This window comes from Lipotes vexillifer, unplaced genomic scaffold (genome assembly GCF_000442215.2).
Source record: "Lipotes vexillifer unplaced genomic scaffold, Lipotes_vexillifer_v1.1 scaffold2265, whole genome shotgun sequence".
In the NCBI taxonomy this organism is placed as follows: domain Eukaryota; kingdom Metazoa; phylum Chordata; class Mammalia; order Artiodactyla; family Lipotidae; genus Lipotes; species Lipotes vexillifer.
Genome location: NW_006781982.1, coordinates 7,491 through 15,331, shown reverse-complemented (window position 1 = coordinate 15,331; position 7,841 = coordinate 7,491). Strand labels below are relative to the sequence as shown.

The 7,841-nt window shown below is 44.9% G+C and overlaps 1 pseudogene; it reads right to left on the bottom strand.

The window, feature by feature from the left end:
• Window positions 1-1,139: 1,139 nt before the first annotated feature.
• LOC103074871 (histone-lysine N-methyltransferase SETD2 pseudogene) lies at window positions 1,140-7,326 on the bottom strand (annotated as a pseudogene).
• Window positions 7,327-7,841: the final 515 nt, after the last annotated feature.

Sequence of the window (7,841 nt, the reverse complement as noted above, 5' to 3'; positions counted from 1 at the left end):
TGTCCTAGGTGATTGTTTCCTGTTTATCAGATGACCCTAAACCAGTTCTGGCACAGGCAGCCCAGCAAACTTTCTCACCAGCCAGTGGTTGTCTGCACCCGCACCTTCTCCAAAATTCAATTAACTATCAAGTTAAGAGAAAGGGAATTCTGTTGGAGCCAAACTGAGTATTATAACCTGGGAAACAGATTCTCAGAAAGCACTGAGAACTCTTCCACCTGTTAGAAGTTGAAGGCATAGACTTATCCTTTTTTCTTTTTTTTCTTTAATTGATTCTATTTTTTACATAAAAAGTTCAGTAAAAATTGGATAAAGTAAAGTGATTTTTTTTTTTTTTTTTTCGGTACGAGGGCCTCTCACTGTTGTGGCCTCTCCCGTTGCGGAGCACAGGCTCCGGACGCGCAGGCTCAGCGGCCATGGCTCACGGGCCCAGCCGCTCCGCGGCATGTGGGATCTTCCCGGACCGGGGCACGAACCCGTGTCCCCTGCATCGGCAGGTGGACTCTCAACCACTGCGCCACCAGGGAAGCCCAAGTAAAGTGATTTTAAGCAGTAAATCAATCTTATCAACATAGCACAAGGCTGGCCAAAACCACAAGGCAGCCTGCTCTGGAATATTTACATGATAACACATTAAACCTTGCAGGAGAACTTAAACCATCCTTACAAAGTCTTCTGTGATCCTAGCACGCAGAGGCTTAAAAGCAAAACAAAAGCCAAAAACCAGGAAAGACAAATTATTTTCAATATATTCACATAGACATTAGAATATAATACAGATCGTCAGGGTAAGGGGTCGTGGGTGGGGATGCGCATGAGTCAGTGCGCTGACAGCACCGCCGAGGAGGAGACGCAGCCTTGAGAGTGGGGTCAGGCCTGGCCGGGGTCTCAGAAGAAAAGGTCTCAAGGGCCTAAACCCTTGCCTCAGGTGGCCTCTACCAACAGCTCACAACCAGGGACCGCTTGTTGTAGATGGAGCTCATTTTTGTGAGCTCATTCTGCAGGTTTGAATTCCCCAGGGTGATGTGTCATCAGTAGCACAGCCCTGACAGTGGGGTGGGGAGAGAAGGCCCACGGGATTTCTTCTCCCCAGAGTCTCTCCTACCAGCTTGCCCGTCCTCCCACCCTAGCCCTAAAGGTCACTCTAATTCAGTGTCCCGTTTGGGTTTGTAAACAGCCCCAAACTTCTGCATGTACTTCTTAATGTACTCCTTGGTTTTGTGTCTCACATCCTCACTGCACTCCAGGTCCTCGGGGTACTTACAGCACTTCAGCTCCTCATTCATAGCGCCGTGAGTCAGCTTGCGAGCTAGGTGTTTGAAATCTTCAGTTGTGGTAATTCTTCCCACTTTGCAGTCAGGTTTCCAGTAAGGGTTCAGGCAACTGGACGATGAACTGGGACATCTCTTTTCTGAATACTTGTTTGCTTTTCTTAGCCAGCTCATTGGAGGCGTCTGCTTCTGCTGTCTTAGGCTCTTTTGGGATCTTCATGGGATTTTCATCATATGTTGGGGTTCCCAGGTCCATCTCAGCTTCATGCTCAAGGCTGGCATCATCTCCTGGGCTTTCCCAAGTAGGAGGATCCCACTGAGTCTGCCTTGTGATCACATGGTAGTAGTAAATCTTCCCTTCTGGGTCTCGGGCTGTCTTCCAGTTGGGAGGTAAGACAATGGTTTTTGGTTTGGGAGGAGATGGGGGTGGTAAGTCCAAGAGGTTATTTGTCACAACTATTTCAGGTGGCTGTAAGGGCTGAGGCTGCCCTGGTGCAACTATTGTAGTCACGGCTGTGGCTGGCTGTATCACCACTCCCTGTGGGTGAGCTGTGAAAATCTGTTGTCTCTGGATGTACTGAAGACTTGGCTGGGCATAACTCTGTACAATTGGTGGAGTTGTCTGTGAATAGGGTGACGTCACACCATAGACAGCTGGACCAGCCTGTCCTTGATAATATATGGTTGCTTGAGACTGTGCAGGAGAGTACTGCTGCTGTACACTCACGGACTGTTGGTTTGAATCCCAGACACCATAATTCTGTCCCTGGACTGGGCCTGGGGCTGGCACTGGCAGGACGGTGACCCTGGAGTCTTGGTGTACCACACCATCACTTTGGGCCACATACGGTGAACTGGAAACTTCCACAGGGGCTGCCACATGTGGCACCACTGGCACAGGTGGAGGGGCAGCAAGGAGTTCTGTAGAATGTCCCACCAAGGGCTGAGAATAATCATAAGGAGAAGGAGAGCACACAGGATCCATGCTGGGTGTGGGGAGGTGCACCTTTCCAGCACTAGGATTGCTGGGATCCACATAGGCCTGCATGGGGTAACCTGGTGGGTAGCCAGCAAAGGGGTGATGAGGGGCATGGTAGCCAAGAGAGTCATAGGGCAGTGGAGACGTCATTCCCAGGTTCTGCATCTGCTGCTGTTGTTTTTGAGCCTCCCGCTGAGCTACCTCCTGCTCAAACAACTTTCGACGCTCCTCTGCAGAAAGTTGATTGCGATCTTTAATTCTTACTTTCTTTTTAGAAGTTGGTGTATCATATCTGCCACCTGGCCTTTTTGTTCCCCGCTCATAGGCAGAAGGTGATGGTGAGAGGGAGCCCCTTCGTTTCCTTTTCTCTTTAGTTTGAGTTTGTTTGTCTGAGTCTCTCTCTCTTGACCTGTGAGGAGTCTTTGGGGCAACTGTTTGATCTCTGAAGCCAACAGCATCCCTTCCTCGTTCGGTCATTGTGCTCTCCTTTTCAGTTTGCCTTTTCTTTGGAATTCGATATACCTCCTTTAGGTCTTTCCAACTGTCCAGGAGCTTGGTGGCCAAATCACTTATATCTACCGTTTTATGTGGCTGTTCCTGGCTCCTCTCACTCTCCACATCAGATACACCGTCCTCTTCATCTTGGGATGGTGTTTCCTCAGCAATAGGTTCGTCTAGTTTTGTGCCATTGCTCTCTGTAGGCTCTATTTCAGTGTCAGCCTCTGGTTCAGATGTGGGTAGCTTAATGGCCTCCACAGCAATGTCACTATCAACTTTAGATTCAGGCAGCTGTCGTGTGAGTAGCTGTTGTTCCTCTTCTTCTATAGGGACGTTTTCTAACTGGTCAAGGTCCTCTTTGCCATCCTTGCCTTCTAGCTCGCTGGTAGCATCAGAGATCGCACTGTCCATGCCATTTTCACTTATAATTTTAAGTCTGTGAAACATTAGCTTCTTGGCGGTGTCTGTGTCAGCTTCTATGCTCAGCTTGGTGGAAGGATCAGGTGTGTTGAGCGGTGTGTGAGCATGTGATGTATTCTCGCTAGAATACCCATCTCCTTCGCTCAGCTGAGGGACAGCAGTCTTGGTTTGAGACCAACGTTGAATAATAGGAAGTACTTTGCTTTCCTCCAACATAGTTTTAGTAGGAATGGGTAAATGTTCCAAAGTCTTTATAATCTCTTCCTGAAGCTTCTGGTTACTTTCCCGGCCATCACGTAGTTCTGCCATCCCGATCCACAACAAAGACAGCCCATGACGTTCCAGAAAGGACTTCAGGCAAGACTCTGAATGTGTGTTCTGTATGAGCTTGAGACAGGTAAGTTTGTGTTCCAAAGTTTCAATTCTAACCATTAGCCAGGATAAGCTGAGCACCTGATTTTTATCAGAAAGACCCTCACCATTCTCCATCAGAGCTTCTAGCTGTCCATCCACCGAATCCTTCCGAGATTGTTCTTTCTTCATTTTCCTTCCTGCTGCTCTGATGCTGACTCTGTTCTCTCCCAGGTAACCCCGACAACTAGCCGACACACAGAAACACTTCTGTGCTTCCTTGCCATATCTTTGGAACTGATAGTCAAATGTTAACTCTGAGCCTGAAGGAACCAGTTTGGTGGTAAAAATCCCAACTCTCAGTTGTCCGTTCACAGTCCATTTTTGAGTCTCACAGTTTGGTTCACAGCTGTGATTCATGAACCGGGAGCAATTTCCTTTCTGAGTGGCATCTGTTATCTCAGCATTCTTCAGGGCCATGAAATAGTAGTGGATGTTTTTGTTTCATGCATACTCCTTTGCCCGGGCCTTAAACTGTTTATGATCAAGTACCTCTCCACAATATTCCAGGACAAAAGTGTTCGAAGGAAGGTCTTTAGCAGCTCTCAAGCCCCAGCCTTTCTTTTCTGTGAGTATGACTTCCACATCTGCATGCTGTTTTCTTTAAAACCGTCTATTGGAACAATAATCCCCATTTGGACAACAAGACGAACATTCAATCATGAGGAGACGATTAAGACAGTCTTCCCCACATGCTATTTCACCTTGAACTCTTTCATCTTTAGAAAGAGGTGTACACTCACACTGCATTCGCTTAAAATCCCGATGGGATTTATTCTTCTTTCTTTCTGTTAAATAAACATTTTCTTCAATCAGATCAAAGTAACAAGGCATCTTCCCTTGATTGGCACATTCCTTCCACCGCTCTGGGTCCCTGAAGTCCTCCATGACACACGAAGGCCCAACCAATGCTGAGCCTAGAGGCACTGCTGTCTCTCCCTGCTCTACCTGCACTCTTTCTTTCTGTCCTGAAGCTCACCATCACTTTCAGAATCACTCTCCAATTCCTGTCTCCTTTTCTTAAGAGGCCCTCTATCTTTCCTATCAGTTTTTTCTAAGTTTTTCGCAAGATCTTTCTCCTCATTCACAGCTAAAGGGTCCTTAATGGAATTGCTGCTTATTTCAGGTGCTTGCACTGACCCCTTGTCCTTCTGAAGGGACAGAAAAAATTTATTGGACTGGCCTGAAAAGTGAGATCCTCCACGTTGATCCCAATTCTCCTCTTCACGGTCATCTGTTAAGGAATCTGGTACCTGCCCTTGAATTCGATCATACACAACCCCAGTTCCAGGTGGTCTACCTGCTGATCTTGGATCCCAGTAGCCATTGCCTTGCCAGTAATTACGTGCCCCACTATACTGTTCTGCACTTTGCTGATACTTGTGTCCACCACAGGCTCCATAGCTGCTGTCAGGTTGCTGATATGTGGTAGTAGGCTTTTCTTGTTGAGAGAAGTCCCACCCTAGATTTCTGAGCTCTTCTGGTGATGAACGGAAACCATCCACTCGGGAGATCTCACAAGAAGAAAAATTTGACTCTGTTTTTCCCAGTCTACTATCTGGCCTGTTAGGGAAAGTGGTCTGTTGCCGAGACTTACTTGAGACATCTTCAAAATCATCAGAAGAATAAACTGGCAGCTCTTCTTGCTGCCTAGAAGTTATTTTGGCTTTCACTGCTTCCTCAGAATTTGGATGACCTAGAGGGTCAGATTTTGTGTCTGTATGACTTGTACTATCAACCCCATCACTCTGAGGATGAGCAATTTCAGACAGGTGATTATCTATTTGTTTTTGGCTGGGCTGTGTAAAAGAGATTTCTGAATTCTTCTCTGTTGCTTTATGAAAGAAGAACTTCTCAGTTTGAGGACAGGCTTTACTTGCTATACTCTCAAATTTTTCCTCATATGAATGCCTCCTTGGCTCCAATCGCTCATCTTCCCAGTGGTCAGAATAGTGTCTGTAACTTTGACTGCTCCGAGAAGAACAAGGACTTGTTTCTTCCATGGGCAAAGTAGAATTCTTTGGCATAACCACCACAGATTGAAGACGGTTTCTTGGAATACTGCTATCATCAGAATCTGTATCTTCCGAATCACTTTCATCACTTGAACTTTCGGAAGAACCAGAATAATCTTCATGGACAGTGGATACAATCTCTGAGGCATGACCACTACTGTCACATTTTAAGGTATATGTTACACCATCACTGTCCTCCATGATTAAATTCAAAGCACAAGAAAAAAATACAGTTTCTGAGTCATCAGAAGTATGTGCCTGTCCTCGTCCCCCTCCTTCATCTAGAGATTTCTGGTCTTCCTCTTCTATCAGGCAGGATGGAGATCCCTTCTTCTTGAGCCTCTTGCACACGTTTCCCAGACAGTCTGTTATTATGCCTGTTTTCCCAGGAAGCAAATCCTCTTCCTGAATCAGGAAGGCCACTGGCTACTTCTATTATTTCTTTCTCTGCATATGCTTTAAAAACGCTGAGCTTTTACTCTTCAGCACAACATCCAAAACTGGAGATGTATTCTCTCCACATTGCAAGAGAGTTAAATGGTCTGCTTTTGTCCCTGGTGGAAGACTCTGAAGAGATGAAGCAATGCATGAGCTCCCTGTAGGTGGATATAAATCATCAGAATGATTAACAGAAGCTGAACTAGTACTACCAACACTCTGCTTATATTCTCCACATGCAAATTTTGAGTGCTGATCTGTCAGACTTCCATTATCACATATAACTCTTTTTGATTTCAAATGCACATTCATAAAGCTATCTGAAGAAATCTTCGTTACTAAAGGCTCAGTATTCTCAGCTCTGGAATGACACAAAGAAGGGCGGTTGTCGTTTGAAGTACAGTATATATCTGAATCTTTGGTTTTACAGCAAGAAACTCTCACATCAACTGGTTCTTTAACTATTGTTTTGGAATAATCTATGGTCATAACTGGCAAAGATATGAGTTGATCCTGGTGTGGCGACACTGGAGGTTCTGTTTCTCTAAATGGGCTTTCTGACTTACTATGTTGCATGCGAGTATCATCCAAGTCTTTTTCTTTACATCTATTAATGTTTTGAAATCCATTTGATGAAAGCATGCACGTTTTGACCAAAGGGGATACCTCTGATCCAGTCACACTATCATCAGAAGACATCAAAACAGTGTCACGTTTAGAAGTGCAAAATGTTGCCAAATCAGATTCTGCCCCAGGAGATCTGTTTAATATTAAATTCGGTGGGACAATAACTTCTTAATTGATCATTTTCACTTTACATAAAGAGTCTAATTCCTTAATACTATCATGGCTATCATGTCCTATAAATTCAGACTTAAAAAAAGGTGATTCATCTAGCTTTTTAAAAGTAGGTGAATCATTTAATCGATTTGATGGAGATGGATACCCAATCTCCTCTCTTTCAGGAACTTTACTAATCACTCTTAATTCACTACCTTTAGAACAAGGAGTCTGTAAACTAAAAGAATGAGACTTTGATTTCCTCATTCAATTCTGTACAACAGAAAGAATTTTTAAATTTATCAGACTTGGGTGCAGGTTTTGAAGGGACAGATTTATAACGGGAAGCACTCTTACCGTGCTTGGAATATGATGACCCGTGTTGGAATCCCTGTTCATTAGTGGGAGAATAACATCTTTTCATTGCTTCATTTTCTGAAGTCCTTTTGGATTCTCCTAATTTTGAAGAATCCTTTCCTCTTTTTTCCATCTCTAAGTAAGAGGACTCAGTTTTACAGTCTCCATCAGTCTTGCCCTGTTATCTGTATATGGCCGAGACTAGCGTGCCCTCTCTCGATAAGGGGAACTCCTATGGTAACGACCATCATAATGAGAGTCGTCATAACGGGATCGTTCTGACCGAGAATAGGATGAACTAGTTCTAGAACCGCTGTCAGATCTAAAACGAGACCTGCTCCGCCTTCGCGCTCTCTCTGATCTACAACGAAAAGATATATAACGAGTATCGCTTTCAAGTTTTGAGTAGCTAAAATATTTCTCATCTCTGTTTTAGATCGTGAAGATTTGAGGAGCTCTGCTTAATGTGTAATGCAGATGCACACTGGGCATTAGGGAGGCAGAAGGCCCGAACAGAACTCTGTGTTTATTTTTTTTTGTCCTGCCTTTAAATTTTATTCCATCAGAGGTATGAATGCCAGAGGGGGATCCTCTTCCAAGCTTGCCTTTCCTTGGGTACTCTCCCTCTGCCCTAGGGTACTGTTAAGAGTTCTCAACACGCAGTCATCCCTC